Source organism: Rattus norvegicus, chromosome 13 (assembly GCF_036323735.1).
Source record: "Rattus norvegicus strain BN/NHsdMcwi chromosome 13, GRCr8, whole genome shotgun sequence".
Classification (NCBI taxonomy): domain Eukaryota; kingdom Metazoa; phylum Chordata; class Mammalia; order Rodentia; family Muridae; genus Rattus; species Rattus norvegicus.
In genome coordinates, this window is record NC_086031.1 from 92,840,544 (window position 1) to 92,856,737 (window position 16,194).

Consider the following 16,194-nt stretch of genomic DNA (forward strand, 5'->3'; position numbering starts at 1 on the left):
GAGTGTGGAGGGCAGCCGACTCCATCTTTCCCCACTCCAACCTGTGAATGACCCTGTTGGTCTCAGAGAGGCCCGAGAGTTTCCATGAGAAATCTCTCTGAGCTCTCAGCCATTTTCTGCATTAAAATTTCTTCCCTCTATCTCTTTCACATACAAACTTAAGCCTCCTTTCTCCCCTTTAAATCACTTTTGTGCTGTTTAACCTCTTTACCCTGATCCCCCGCCTTCCCTTCTGCCTCCTTTTGTCGTAGTTTTTAGCTAATGGGTCACCTGGATAAGATTGCTCCGCCCTCCCTTGTCTCCACCCACCTCCGGCTTCTCAAGAGCAGTTAGCCTTCACCCCAGAAAGCTTGGCAGGCCCCGGGGTAGAGAGAAGGGATTGGGTCAGACTCTTTTTCATTTGAAAATAGGTTATCGATTAGCACGGCTGCCAGTTTACTTTGGGGGCTCTCGACTACATTATGGTGCAAATTTTAAAGATGGTATTACATTCGCTCAGGAGAATTCAGGAGTGAAAAATGTAGTCAAAGTGTGGGGGTGGGGGCATAAGAAAATGGATCGTTTCTTCCACATCACTATTTTCCAGGTAAAAAGAAATGTGTCTACCCCCAAATATGTTCTGAAGTAATGTCTGTGTCTGTCAATCCGTCTCTCTGAACTGAGTTGGTTACATATGAGGCAGAGATGAAGTTAGCAATATCCGACTGTGAGTGTGTTCGCAACAACAGAGCCCTTCTAGTCTGTTTTGTGGGACACCAGAGAAAGGAAGGCCCCTGAGGGGGCTGAGGAGGAGACGTTGGCTACTGTGAGCTGGCCGAGGTTCATTTGTGGGGACAGATGTGTGTGCAGGTCTGACACTGGGGAGGTAGGAATTGGAGGTCACTCTTCTTTTCCTGGTGGCTTAATTGAGATTCGATCACGATGTTATAAAATACACCTCCTTAAGTGATTAATTCAGTATATTTCCATAGATTTGTGGTCGCGGCCGACCATCTCATCGGTAAGCTACTTTCTGTCGCTTCAGATCTCACTGTTCTTAGTCGATAAAAACATGCACTGTTGGTCTCCTGGGTCTGGTTTCGTTCCCTTGCTACAATGTTTGCTGTTTTCGAGGCTCAGCGTGTTGTAGTTTCTATCAGGATTGCATTTCTTTTATCAGCCAGTCCTCTCGTACTCTTTCTATCCATTCGTCCATGTTAGGAACACCGCCGCCATGAGCATTCTGCATGCAAATCTGGGTGAGTCCGTGATCTTTTTACCTCTGGTGGGTGGGTGTCTACAAGTGGAATTGCAGGCTGGCATGGTAATTCATGCTCAACGTTTCGAGAGACTTCTCAACTGTTTGCTGCAGTGTCCGCACCATTTTACATCTGCTCGGTTCTTACACTGACACTAGTGGATGGGAGGGCAGTATATTTCCATAGACTAGTGGATGCAGTGTCACAATCAGCTTTATTTGATGTGGGTTCTAGGGATCGAACTCAGGACCTCATGTTTGCACGGCATCATGCCCTTTACTGACTGAGTCACCTCCTCAGCCATTCGGTTTCAGCTTTCAGGTGCAAGATCCATTCTGAGTTAAGATCATCCTTTCTCCCTTCTTAAAACAACAACAACAACAACAGCAACAACAACAACAACAACACAACAACAACAAACAAGGGCTGGAGAGATGGCTCAGTGGTTAAGAGCCCTGACTGCTCTTCCAGAAGTCCTGAGTTCAATTCCCAGCAACCACATGGTGGCTCACAACCATCTGTAATGAGATCTGATGCCCTCTTCTGGTGTGTCTGAAGACAGCTACAGTGTACTTATATATAATATATGAATAAAAACAAAAACAAAACTGACCCAACTAACCAACCAACCAACCAGCCAAACCAAACAAAACACGAACCAAACATGAACCTAAAACAACCCAGACTAATTCAGAATCCAAGAAGACAGGGTTAAATGACCAGTGGACATTTTCTGTTATGTTCTGTAGTTTTTGAAACAACATGCACAGTGGCCACCACACACACCAAGTTAGGGTCAAGATTCAAACAACTGACAGGATGGCCCATGAGGAGGTAAGGGCCTGAGACTCCTGTGCTGGGAGGAGCATCATAGAGGTGGCCGTGGGACAGGCCATATGAGTCATATGAGGAGAGAGCTTGGCCTTTTACCAGCATCAGAGACAACCGAGCAAATGAGCCATCAGGGAGGCCCGGCGGCGGCCTGGCAAAATTAAGTCATGCTAGCCAAGGCAGGCTGCCAAGCAAGCTGTCAGAGGGGAGACGGAGTGATCACGTTTTTGCTGGTGGCTGTCATGTAGTTATTTGATAAAGCTCTCTCTTGGTCTTAAAATCCATTCTTTCTTTCAGCAGACTTTATTTTACATCCCATTTCCAATTTTCTGTGATGGGTATAGAACTTTCATAGATCCGTCTTTTAAGACCCTCAAGAAAAAGGCGTAATTTGTGGGAGGAGGTGAGAGACGGGGCTCAGTTTTACCAAAACCTAATTTATGTTAGATAAAGTCACCGGGTGGAATGACCTCATGGAGTACCCTGCACCCTTCTCTAGAGGCCTTGGTCACCAAAGCAAATCAAGTCTGTCAAGAGGAACGGAGTACTGTGTAAGCTGAGCTCCCAGCTTGGTCTCAGAGCAGTTTGAGCACATTGCCAGGGATAGCTCAGCTCTGTGGTGAGCTGACGGACCGAAGTCTGTGAGTCTTGGGTTGTCTTCAGGTAGTGCTTGATGCTTGTACCCTGACAGGCGTGGCAATCACTACACACAGGTACACTCTGGGGAAATGGTCTCATGTTAACTACCATCTGCAGTTTGACTCTTAAAACCTTGAGATAAAAATAGTTTTCATCTCTTTTGCATAAAAAAGAGTCAATGTCTTAAAAATTCTGAGGTCATGCAGTAACTTAAATGTGCAAAATTCAGGTTGAGTAGCTGAGTATCCCTTTTCTAAAATGCTGTGACAAAGATTGTCTTAGATTTTATATTTTATTTTCAGACTTTGAATTACGCGTGCACACGTGCGTGTGGACACGAAGGATATGAATGGGAATGGGGCCCACATAACTTTCTGTTACTGTCATACAATAATTGACACAACCAACTTTAAGAGAAGAAAGGTACTCGTGGGAAGGCTGTTCATGGTTGGGATACCAAAGAGAGATAGCAAGAGAGCACACAATCCCTTTGGAGAGAGCACCTCCAGCAGCTGGAGATCTCTAGGTCCTACTTCTTATATTCCATTACCCCTCAGTAGCTCCCTAGGCTAGGGACCCAACCTTTACCATACAGGACTTTGTGTGATGGCCCAGGACTAGACTCAAGTATCCCACTCTTGGTTCCCGTAGACTCATATTCATCCCCCAGTGTAAAATGTAGCCAGTCTGCACCCAGAGTTCCCAAGGTCTCACCTATTCCAGCTCAAAGGCCCAAGTCCAAAATACTCTCTGAGACTCAAGGCACCGTCAGCTGAGTTCCTGTGAAAACAGGCAAACATGAACAATAAAAAGATCTTCGATTCTAACACACAACGACATGCTTCCCATTCAAAAAGAAAGGAACAAACAAGAAAACGTCAAAGTGGGGGCGGGGTGAGACCAAAGCAAGACTGAAACCCACCTGGTGACCATTACGTTCCTTGGCTCTGTGCAAGCACCCAGGGCACAAGGTGTTACGTGAAGTTCCAAGCTCTTGGGCCCCACCTCTGTGACCCTGCTAACTGCAACCCACGTGACCTTGGTCTTGGGCTTGCTCTGCTCCCTGATATATCTTTCCTGGGTATCTCTCATTCCCTACGGTCTCTACTGTGGCTTCTGCTCCATTCTTATACTTTGATATCACCTCCCAGGGGCTGCCTGCCGAGATCCTGACCCTGGCACACATGGCATTACTTTGAAATCCCAGAGGAAGCCTCCATAACTTCCATTCTTCATCCCCGCAAGGCCTGTATCACAAGGAGGATGCCAGGATTTGCTGATGGCACAAGCTGTACAGGATTCAGCTTGGACCATGGCTGTGCTAGCCTGGGCAGAGGAACATAGCAAAGGCTACCCCAGGGACTCTCCTCCCAGTGCAAAGCCTTTGAAATGAAGCTTGTAATAGGTGGACTGTTGCTGTTGTCTTAGTTTTTGTTTTGGAAGAGGTTCTCATGTAGCTCAGGCTGGCCCCAAACTTCCTATGTAGCCCAGGTTGGCCTTTAACTTTTGATCCCAAGAGCTGAAATCCCATAGCATGTGCGTCCCATCACATGTGTTACGTGTGGATGTTACCATGTGGGGCAACTTGTCACAGTGTTCAAAAGGTTTCAGGTTTTGGGATATTTTGAACTTCAGATTTCTAGGTTACAGAGTCTCAACCTATGGTTTATGACTTGCTTACCCCTTGTGGTACACTGAGTGATAGGCTCAGGTACTTGGATCCAGGATGTGGTCTTGTTGGAGGAGGTGAGTCACTGGAGGAGGGCTTTGAGGTTTCAAAAGCCTACACCATTATCAGTTAGCTTTGCCTCTCTCTGCTTGTGGATTAGATGTAAGGGCTCAGGTACTTCTCCAATGCCATGCCTGCCTTCCTGTGCCCATGTTCTCTGCCAGGTCATGGACTCACTGAAACTGTGAGCAAACGTCCAAATGAAATGCCTTCATTTATAAGATGTCCTGGTCATGGTGTGCATGTGTGTGTGTGTGTGTGTGTTAACAGCAATAGAACAGTAAGCAGGACACACTTTGAGGTGACTCAGGAATTCTTTATCACGCATGAGATGCAGGAAACCTCTCTCTGAGGCACAGACTGTGATGAACACCAGGACCGTTCCTAGCTACTGTGGCTGCCGGTGGCCTCCTTCTCTTCTAAGATGCTTGGTGGAAGTTTGCTATTGCTGCAGTTCATAGAGGTCGACTGTGCAGACCACTCAGTACCTCTCCAGGTTTTCAGTCTGCCGAGAGACTTCAGTTTGGAATCCGAGATGTTCCAACCTATAGTTTTTCAGAGTGGAATTTTTATTGCTTCTCTGAGATTATGTTAATTGTTCAACTGAAGATGTATTCAACCCACGCTATTAAGGCTCCGTGGCAAGTATGTGTGGTAGAAATATAGAGTCAGATGTGGTTCCAGATCCCGAGGCTATCAGATAAGGGACGAGGGTGGGCAGGATCCAGACATGCACCCATTGTTACTGAGTGAAGCTGCACCTGTGATGAAGCTCTTCCGTCACTCGGAAGGTTTGTCTTGGTCTCAGGCAGCAAGCGCCATTCTCTCTTGTCTCTTCCCTGGAGTGGGGTTGGGAATGATAAGTGTTGAAGCAAGAACCCAGGGGAGGATTTAAAATGCTAGAAGAGAGATGTGGCTGGAGAAGCAAGGTGATGGGAAGTAGAGTCAGTGTAGGGACAGCAAAATTCCCCTCCCCCTGTCTCTTTTCTCCTCTTCCTTCTCTCCTCCTCCCTACTTCTAAGTCCCAAGGTCTTTGTTTTCTACTTCCACAATTGGGTTTTATTTAATTGCTTGGTTTAGGGAATCCTTAAAAACAAAGGATGGGTATTTTTATCTTATGGCTACAAGCGTTTGCATATATATCTGTATCCCATGCAGGCAATCGTCCCAGAGGCCAGAGAGGATGGCAGATCCCCTGGTGCCAGGGTTACATAAGGTTTTGAGCTGCCACATAGGGGCTGGGAACTGAGCTCAGGTCCTTTGCAAGAGCAAAACGTGTGCTTAACCCCCTGCACTGTGTCTTCAGCCCAGGGAAGACATTTAAAACCTTCCCTTTGTGTTTTCCAAATCAGTGATACGTATTGATGTAAAGCTGGGAGACTTCATACATCGCTGCCATCACACCCAGGGTGCAGCTCTGGGGAAACGGCATGGCGACTGCTCAAATGGTGCTCTGTGGAATCACCGTTTGACGTGAATCCCGCGAAAGCGGAGACTGGAACAGACACTTGAGTAACCATGGTTACAGGCTTATTCACACATCCTCAGGTGGATGGACAAACAGCGCATTGCATGTGTCGAGTTGAGTCTATTTCTTAGAAAAGAGAGGAAATTCAAATACATTCTAACATGGGTGACGTTTGAAGATATTATTCCTTTTTAATTTTTATTTCATGTGTGAGGTGCTTTTGTCTACATGTGTGTCTGTGTATCACATGTGTGCAGTACCCACAGAGGCCAGAAGAGGGCACCAGAGTCCCTGGAACTGTAACACACTGTGATCTGTGATATAAGTGCTGGGAATTGAACCCAGGTTTTCCAAGAGTGGCCAGTACTCTTAACCACTGAGCCTCCTGAAGATTTTGTCACAACCTAGTCACAGAAGGACAAGTTTTGCACGATTCTACTTTAATGAGATGCAGGAATCCACGAAACTCAGAACTTGGAGTAGAGAACTTGGAGTAGAGAACTTGGAGTAGAGAACTTGGAGTAGAGAACTTGGAGTAGAGAACTTGGAGTGTGGGGCAGGGAAGTGAGTTCTTGTTCAGAGGCACAGTATCTGCAGGAGAAAGAAGCGTCAGAGATGGGTGGTGGCTTTGGTTGTGTGGTAACATTCTCAATCCTGCTGAACTGTACACTCAAATGGTCAAGATGGCCAATGCTATGTGTATTTCACCATAATAAAAACAACAAACTTTCACCTTGAACTAACATTTTTCTTTTGAAGAATATTCAAGTCTCTCCTTATACTATCATTGAACAAGAGAGCTAATACTGTTTTTCTTTAAGAAAACATTCGAAAGTCATATTTTTCTTGGCCAAACCATCCGGTTAACATTTCCACAGAAAAACACTGGACTGTGACGTAAAGTCCCTGTGTTGTTAGGCACAGGGGAGCTGTGTTCATGAACACAACCTGTAATTGTCACAGACTATGCAGGAGACAGCTTGAGGTTCCTGTAAGAATGGCTGCAGGAGAATGCCAACTCCTGACTCCCACAAACCCATTTTCCTTCCATAGAGATGATGTCTCTCCCCCAAGCTGTCTATAGGTGCTGTTCTGATAATCATTCAGGCAGCCGCTGAAGTCTCAATCTTTATAAGGTTTTCTTTGATTTGGAGAAAGTATATCTTGACTTAGACTTAAAATACTCAGCTGCCCAACGAAGACAAATGTGTGTGCATGTATGTGTGTTGTACATCATTTTCTTATTTTTTATTGTTATTTGGTGTGTGTGTGTGTGTGCATGCACTCATGCATGTGTGTTCATGTGTAAGTGTGAATGAAGATGGGTTTGCTTGTATATATGTATGTATGGGCTCTAGGTGGATGCTGTTCTCAACCTCTCTCTCTCTCTCTCTCTCTCTCTCTCTCTCTCTCTCTCTCCCCACCCCCTTTGCACCTAGTGATCATCCATTTGACTGGACTAGCTGGCCAGGAAGGCCCTGACATCTGCAGAGCCTGCCCCTCAGCACTGGTGTTAGTAACAGTAGTTTGTCCGCTGCACAGGCAAGGTGCTGGAGATCTGAACTCAGGGCTGCTTCCTTGCTTACTATACGCTACTCCCTGAGTTCTTCCCTCAGCCCTCATTCGAGACAGGGTTGCTCTGTGTAGCCCTGGCTGTCCTGGAACTTGCTCTATAAACCAGGCTGGCCTCGAACTCAGAGATCCATCTGCCTCTGCCTTCCAAGTGCTGGGATTAAAGGAATGCACCACCACCTCTTGGCTGAAATTTGATTTTTTTTATGTGATCAGGTGCCACCAAGATTTGGAAGTTGAGGAGACCACATCATCTTCCAACATGCACAGGAAAAAAAATCCTGTAACCAAATCATTGTAAGAAGAGATTGAGTCAGGCAATACTGGCTGGAAGGGCAAGACTGTTGCAGAGGAAGTTAGAATCAACTCAGTTGTGTTGGAAAATGGGTCATGAACTGATTGACGATGGTGGGTCTGGCTGAAGGAGAGGAGAACTCAAGAATTATCAGGGCCTTAAAATTCCAAGGGAGAAGGTGCTGAAAAGCTAGCATTATGGTTGCAGGTGTCTGCAGAGGTAGGCAGACATTCAACTCATGGTCCCTGTGGCCTCCCGGGCAGTTGATGGTCATTGTCTTTCGTGATCTACTTGGCCATCTCTCGCTCAGGACCCAGGTAGCACTGGGTGATAGATACTTTGACTGTTGTTCACGCTAGAGGTACCCATTAGCTATTTTAACACATTCCCAACTCTGATACTGAGATCGAACGAAATATTGGTAATTTTTCACTGTAGTCTTATTCAGAGTTATGAGGAGTAGGAAAGGGCCACACAGTTAGCATGAGAAAAATGGTGATGTAAGCTGTTACCACTCTGCATGGACAAATACTATATAGTGTCTTCAAATTACAGCTATACAAAGTTTCTGGTGCTTCAGGGAATGCCCACTGTCTAATGTCGGTGTGGGGGGTGGACAGCAGGATACAATACCAAGAGCAGAGTGTTTCCTGGTGTAGACTATTTGAAATTTTATGGAAAAAAAGCTGTGAATAATTTCTAAAAAGTTTAAGGAATAGCTGACAGACAGGTAGTCTGTTCTAGTAAAGTGACTTTTGAAGTTGTCACGAAGGTCATGCATCGTTTAAAAACCATTGGGAAATTTTCCATTTTGGGACGGTTTGGTTCTTATATATCCTTTCTAGAATTTTCTCTTATTGGTTTTATTTTTCTTGCTCTTTTGAGACTGTTTCTCAAGTAGCCTAGAATGGACTTAAACTCAGAACGTGGGCAAGGATAACCTTGAACCCTCATCATCTTGTCTGCCTCTCAGGTGCTGGGATGAGCCACCACACCCAGCCCTTTCAGGAACAAGTCTACTTGCAAGCCATCCTCTGAGAAGTTCAGTTTTTAAACCCTGTGTGTTGTGACATGATCATCTTATACTGATGTATTTACAAATTATGTGTATTGTCTTCCAGAAGTGAGGGGAGGACTGGAGACATTACCAGTGCACATTAGCTTTCAACTGCAGTAATGAAATACTCAAGACAATGGGCTTCCAGGGCCAACTTACTTGGGCTCACATTTCTTCATCACCAGTTGACCTGGTTGATTTGGGCCTGGGCTAAAGCAGCACACAATGTGAGGAACGGTGGCAGAACAGAGCCACCGTGGACCAGGAAGTAAAGAGGGAAAGGGAGGGGCTGGGGACCCATGTGCTTCTTTTGAGAAATGCTCCCAATGACCTAAGGATCTGCCACTAGGTCTCACTCCCTAAAGGTTCTACCTGTGTCAAAAGTACCTCCCTGGGGCTAAGGCTTTAATACACGGGCCTTTGAGTGGCATTCGATATTCATGCTGTATAACAAGGGACCTGTATCTCCCCAGTGTCTCCTGAAGAGATGTCCTCAGACCCAAAGTTTTGAAGCATAGTTAACTGATTATTTTGAGAAAGGGTGTGATGCTATAACTCAAGGCTGACTTTGAACTTGCAAACCTCCTGCTTCAGCCTCCTGAGTGCTGGAATAGTAGGCCTGGGCCACCATTCCAAAGTCTACTTTAGTTGACGATGACGATGATGATGACGATGACAATGACAATGATAACCACAACAACTACGACTATTACTACTACCACCACCTCTTCCTCCTCCTCCTCCTCCTCCTCCTCCTCCTCCTCCTCCTCCTCCTCCTCCTCTTCCTTCTCTTCTTTCTTGGTTTATTTTTAAAACAGGATCTCTTTTTGTAGTCCTGGCTCTCTTGAAACTTTGTATGTAGATCAGGCTTGCCTCAAAACTCCCAGAGATCTGCTTGCCTCTCTAGTTGACTCCTTAATGCCCCTCTGTCCCCAGAGCTTACAGTAAGAAACAGCATCTGTTTCAATTGCTTTTGTATTAAGACAACTTAAACTTCAGTTTTAAAATCATCTTCCCAAACCCTACAGCTCTTGGGATATATTTGCATATTATATATTAATAGCGTATATTAAAAACTCATAATCAACATTGCCATATGCTGAGCACTTCGTATGCATGACGTTATTTAATACAGCAAGCCAGTAATGGCGGTGCTGTTGTTATGTCCATTTTAGAGATAAAATGGAGCATGGAGAAGACCAGGAAAGAAGGAGCAAGGATGCTCCTCTCCAACCCGAGTATTAATTACTTCTCTGTTGTAATCAAACGCCTGATGAAAAGCAACTCAAGGATGGAAAGGTTATTTTGGCTACCTATCGTGGTGGCAGGAGCATGAGGCAGCTGGTCACCATGTATCTATAGTCAGGAGAAGCAGAGAGAGATGAATGTTGGTGCCTGGCTTCCTTTCTTCTTTTTATTTAGCCCAGGACTCAGTGCTGCCCCCGTGTAGGGTAGGACTAACCATTTCAGTTAATGTATTCAGGCATCCCTCACAGACACGCCTGAAGGCTCATCTCCTTGGAGGTCTTAGAGCCTGTCAATATTAACCATGGAGCCCAGTAACCGAGCTCGAGTTTCTCTCCTACTGAACCTGGTTTACCATGGCTTGCTTAGAAATAATCAACACAAGCACAGACTAAGGAGACATCCGGTGCATCAACAGGGAACCCAGAGATTCAGACCTGAGACCCAGCGAGTCCATTGATGCTTCAAGGAGCTGAACTGTGTGGAGCTAGAAAATGACATCTGTACTTGAAATTTCATCTTTGCTTTCAATTCAAGACCCATAATGTATTATACTTGGTATTTTTTAAGATAGAGCCTTGCTTTGTAACCCTGGCCCTGAACTTGCTGCTGTGCCCCAATTACAGGAATTCCATCTCTGCCTCCTGAGTGCTACTGGGAACCGTCCACAGCCTTGATCTCCCCCTCTAGCTGAGTCTGCATTGAGAGGCCAATTCCTCTCTACATTGACAAACACGTTGTTTAGATTTGTTTTTCACATTGTTTGGCAGTGTCTTGGAGTTTCCTCTCATCTTGTTTGCTACAGGAGGGTGAGGGGTAGCCCGGCCACGAGTGAGCAAGTTGCAAGGGATTCAAGTTGTGTAGACTCTGGGACTGTAGTGATGCGGAAGAGTCAGTACCAGGACACAAAGGGCCTCTCTCCTTCACGCTTTGGAATCTGATAGTGTGAGAATCTGATATTTAGAATCTGAATCTGGTAATAGTGTTAACAAGAGCTGACAGATTCAAATGGCAACATTGGCTCTGGTTTCTGGAGAGATGGCAAAAGAATGATGCCTGGGATCAAGGATTGGTGTTTTGCTGTGATCAAGGATTGCTTCAAAGGGTGTTTCTAGTAGTTTCCTCATTCAGTGGGGTTTACCCCTCCCTCTTTTTCTTTTCCTCTCTCTTTTCCCTCTCTTTGTAGTGTGTGCATGTGCACATATGTGTCTGTAGAGGCTTGTAGATTTTAACAGTTGTTTGACCAAAGTTATTACATAGTACAAATATAATATATAAGGCTCCCGAGGTGTTTAGTGTATGGAGAAAGATTGTAAAGGGCCTTGTTTTAAAAAGGCAACTGACTACACAGGAGGCCTTAGTAATGGTTGGTTTTTTTTTTTATGGGCTCTGCTAGGATTTTATGTAGGAACCAGTCATCCTGTGGTGACTGAAGGCTTTTTTTTTTTTTTAGAAAGCAACCATAGTGTGCTTAGATGGTTTTTCTTGAGACATGGTGCACTACCCTCCTCCCATTCCAGGCAGATCATCTTTTGTTGTATGTGGAAGCTATAACATGCTTCCTAACACTGTAGCCTGGTCTGCAACACTGTAGCCTGCTCTGTAACACTGTATCCTGCTCTGTAACACTGTAGCCTGCTCTGTAACACTGTAGGCCACTCTGTAACATCATAGCCTGCTCTGTAACACTGTAGCCCACTCTGTAATACTGTAGGCCACTCTGTAACATTGTAGCCTGCTCTGTACCACTGTAGCCTTTGCTGTACCACTGTAGCCTGCTCTGTAACACTGCAGAGTGCTTTCACTGCCACTTCAATAGGGAATGTCCATGGTGGCAGGCCATCTTGGTCTCAGCTGGCCTCATGGGTTATGTCATGTGCATTAGCCTTTGAACTGCTTGTTGCTCTAATTCTTTTCTGAAACTGGGTCAATGCCATCCTGATTCTAGGAATACAGGATTCTTTTAGGTTTCTGGCACAGGACATCTATGTATGTACTTCCTGACTCTAGCTTTGGTCCTCCATAAGTCTGAGCAGGTTTTCTTGTCCCATTGGGCTTCTTTTCAATGTGGAAAAGGAGAAAAGGCTGTGTAGAATCTGGGGCAGTCAGCGCCTTGCCATGCTGGTTTGTGGGAAATGGAGGGATGTGAGTCCTTGCCTGGGACCCTATTTGTTTTCTAGAACTTTCATGCTGTCTCCCCATGAACAGAGAATTGCAGAACTTCCTTGTTTCTGCCCTTTTTTGTCTGGCTTTATGGCCTTATGTGCTTTGTTATAGGTAAGATGATACAAGGATGAGATATTGTCCCTTAGGAAGCTCTTGTCCAATAAAATGGTCATTTTATTCCAAATGTAGTGGTCCTCCTGTTTCCTTAGCTACATACTCTGAGATTGGTCCTGAAGATTTCTATACTGTACCGGCTTGGATGTGAACCTGTCTCTCTGCCTCCAACTGGCCTACCTGGTTCGTCTAAGTCCATTTTCTTTCCATTAGTGGTGGCTCTAATCTGCATTTCCCAAACACACCTTCGGTGTGTGGGAGGGAATTTGGTAATTTTTAGACTCTAACTGTCTCTGGAAGCTCTTGGAAGACTCACAGAAGCAGATTACTGGCCCTACCCTCAGAAGCTGATGTCTGCTGGGGCACAGTGTCTGGTCTGGTTCATTACTCTAAGGTCCCAGGGAACTTGCCAAGAATGCAGCTTCTGCCTTCTGCTTTCCTTTTTCTTTGTAGCATGGGATGGAGGACACTCCTTCTGTCTCCTGCATGCCAAGCAATTCTTTTCTGAGCTGTGCCCAGCCAGTGCTTCTTGCTCTGCACTGAACATTCTCCATGCCTTATTCTTCTCCATCATTAGAGGTCCCTCTTCCTTCCCTGGCCACCCACCTTTTTAGGTGTGATTATTATTCCTGCAATGGTGGCTCTGTATACTCTATACCCTGGCTGGCCACAGCCCTGGCATTTTTTTCATCAAAGTCTATCTTATTATTCCTTCTATTTAAGAAAAACAACCTGAAGGAGCGAGGGATAAATCTCAGTTGACCGAGTGTGCACACACTTGGATCCAGCCCTGGCACTGTGTAACTCAGGTGTGATAGTGCATGCCTATGATCCTGGGATTTTAGAAGTAATGACTGTAGAATTTGAAATTCTGGTTCATATTCAGCTACATAGAGAGCTTGAGGCCAGCCTGGCTACATGAGATCTTGGCTCCAAAAATAGTACTGGCCAGAAGGTAACCCTGTATGGTTTTCCTTAGGATCTGTGCCCTGTATTTTGAGAGAGGGTTTCCTGGCCTGAAACTCACCAGATAGGCTAGGCTCTCTGTTTAGTGATCCACCTCACCCCTCTGTTCCCCATGCCCCACTATGATTTTTCCCTTTTCTTTTTTTATATCTACATGTGTTTAACATGTGTGTATGTGTATATGTGCATGTGTGCATGTATGCATGTGAACTGTGTGTGTGTGTGTGTGTGTGTGTGTGTGTGTGTGTGTGTGTGTGTGTTTAGGCCCAAGGCTGACACTAGAAATCTTCCTTAGACATGTTCTACTCTAAAGCAGAGCCATGTAGTCAAACCAGAGCTCGCTAATACATTTGGCTTCCTGAGATAGCTTACTTTGGGGATCCCTTGCCTCTTCCACTTTCTGAGGCTAGAATTATAGGCAGGCCATCATGCCCCCACTGGCATTTATTTGGGCTCTTGTGGACCTGAACTCTGGTTCTCTTGCTTGTGTGGCAGTGTTTTAATCATCAAGTCATCTTCTAGTCCCCTCCCCCTCCTTTAAAAATGTGTGTTCGGGAGATTAAACACATGTTCTTGTGCTTACATGGTAACTACTTGACCAACATGGCTCTTTTTCCATCTCCTAGGAGTCTTCATGAGAATTTACTCCCAGGACTCAATTTAGAGACGTAAAAGGATGGGACTGGAAGGGCACTGGTTTAGCAGGCTCGGCTCTCCTCGTCCGAGTCAAGCACTGAAAAGAGAAAGAAAAGTATATCTATGCGACTGAGTAATATATGCTCGGAGTAAACAGGCGAGGTCAAGGCCAAAGAGAAAGTACCACTGGGGAAGTAAATTTATATAAGTTAAAGGAATATGTAGGAATATTTTGACATTTTAATCCCCTCAATGTAAATGCAGAGTGTGGGAGGTGACGAGTATGCAGGGTACCAGTGAGTGGATTTCTGTGACCTCGGAGCTCTTAGCACACCCACGTGGACCTGCACTTCACACACGACTCCGTCTGTGTGCAGCTGTGTGCAGCTCCCAGCGGTTTCCAGCCCACCCCTGCACCTTCCTAACGCGATGGCTTTAGTCAGTCCACAGGGCAGAAAAGGCCATGCAATAAGGCTGCATGTGTGTGTGTGGGGGAGCAGCTTAGGAGTTGAATATGCATCACGAGACCCTGGGGACCATCCCCAGTACCGAGAGAACAGAGCAGAACAAAGAAAACAAATTCAAACAAACAGAATAACCCTACAGAGTTCCCGCCCTCCGATCCCTCATTCTTCCTTCCATTAGCTGCGACTTATTCCAGGCTACTTCGCTCAGCAGTGATATGATGGTGAACAGAGCAGAATGTGTTGAATCCCGAGACTTTAACCAGTACCATGTTTGCAGCCAGGGCCCGAGGTCAGATCCAAGTTCAGCCTCTCACTACGCCGTGAATCCTTGAAAAAGGTACCTGTGTCTCAGCTTGGTTTTCTCCCTGTAAAACAGGAATGATCAAAATCTTTACGTCGGCGACTACTATAGGATTTAAAGTAAATAATTCAGGCAGGGCGATTAAAGAAAGCCTGATACTTAGTAAGTTCACAGGAATATTAGTCATTTATAATCAGGGTGGGGACAGGCATTAAATAAATTACAAATAAACATGGGAACGAGCATTAAATAAATCGCAGATCAGCATGAAGTCACACGCTGCAGTGGTTGTCTAAGGAAGGATAAAGGATGCTGTGAGTGGGTGAAACGCCTCTGGCGTAGACGGAGAGGTCAAGTGGTGCAGAGACCCCGCAGCAGTCTAGGGTCGAGATGGGGAATGCGTGAGCCCACCCGAGGCTTCAAACCAAGCAGAACCCAAATGTGTTTAAGCATGTTTCACTCATTGTAGAGATGAGGCCTCAAGCACGGGAAGATTTCATGGGGTGACAGGGCTGTTGATGAGGCTTCTGACCAGGCAATGGCTAGAGAGCATCTCTGCTGTTTCAGCACCCGCAGGAGATTTTGTAAGCTCAAGCTTCTCTTCCCTGCACTCCTCTTCCCCTCTTTCCGCTGTCCTCTCCTTCCTCCCTTCTCTCCCTTTCCTTTCCTAGTAGGTTCTCACTATGTAGCCCAGGCTGGCCTCCAACTCAACCCGCCGGCTCTTGGCTTCTCCAGGACTGAGATCACACGCATGCGCTGGCATGCCCACGTTTTAATCTCAAACTTCCACCAATCTGATGGAATGCCGTTTGTTTCTATGTCCTTTCACTTATGTGTGAAGGCAGATGGCAAGCAGTCTTCATGCCGAGAGGGCAAAGTGCTAATACACACGCTGTGCCCCCGACACATGTGTGCATGTGGCGCTTCCCTCTGGTAAGGCGGTGAGGACTCAGAGGCATTTATTAGGTGGTGGGAAGTGCAGAATTGGGGAGAATTCGTGTTCCCTTTTGCTTATAGATTAAGATAATTGGAACCATGTGTTTCTTTATCCGTTTGTTCACTCATGAGTCATCCATTTACCTAGCCATTAATGCATCTGTTAATTCATCCAATACCCATCCATCCAGCCAGCCATCTGTCTGTCCATCTGTTTGTCTGTCTGTTCATCTGTCTGTCAATCCATCCATCCATCCATCCATCCATCCATCCATCCATCCACCATCTACTTACCCACTTACCCATCCATCCATCTCCCAATTCCATCCATCCATCTATCTATCTATCTATCTATCTATCTATCTATCTATCTATCCATCCCCAACCCCACCCATATACTCATCTCCCCATCCTTCCACCCATCCATCCCATGCAATCACTCAAATACTTAATCATTCACGGTTTATGCAGTCTAAAAGTGTTTCCCAAGGAGCACAGTGAATCAAGCATTTTTACCAGGTCTCCCTCATGGGC

The 16,194-nt window shown here is 45.7% G+C and overlaps 1 protein-coding gene and 1 pseudogene across 1 annotated transcript in view; both read left to right on the forward strand.

Moving 5' to 3' along the window:
- The window catches only part of Kif26b (kinesin family member 26B), a 405,645-nt gene that overhangs the window by 25,117 nt on the left and 364,334 nt on the right, over nucleotides 1–16,194 (forward strand). The gene's annotated exons all lie outside the window — the stretch shown is intronic.
- Eef1g-ps1 (eukaryotic translation elongation factor 1 gamma, pseudogene 1) overlaps nucleotides 1–16,194 on the forward strand; it is a 55,946-nt pseudogene that overhangs the window by 23,414 nt on the left and 16,338 nt on the right.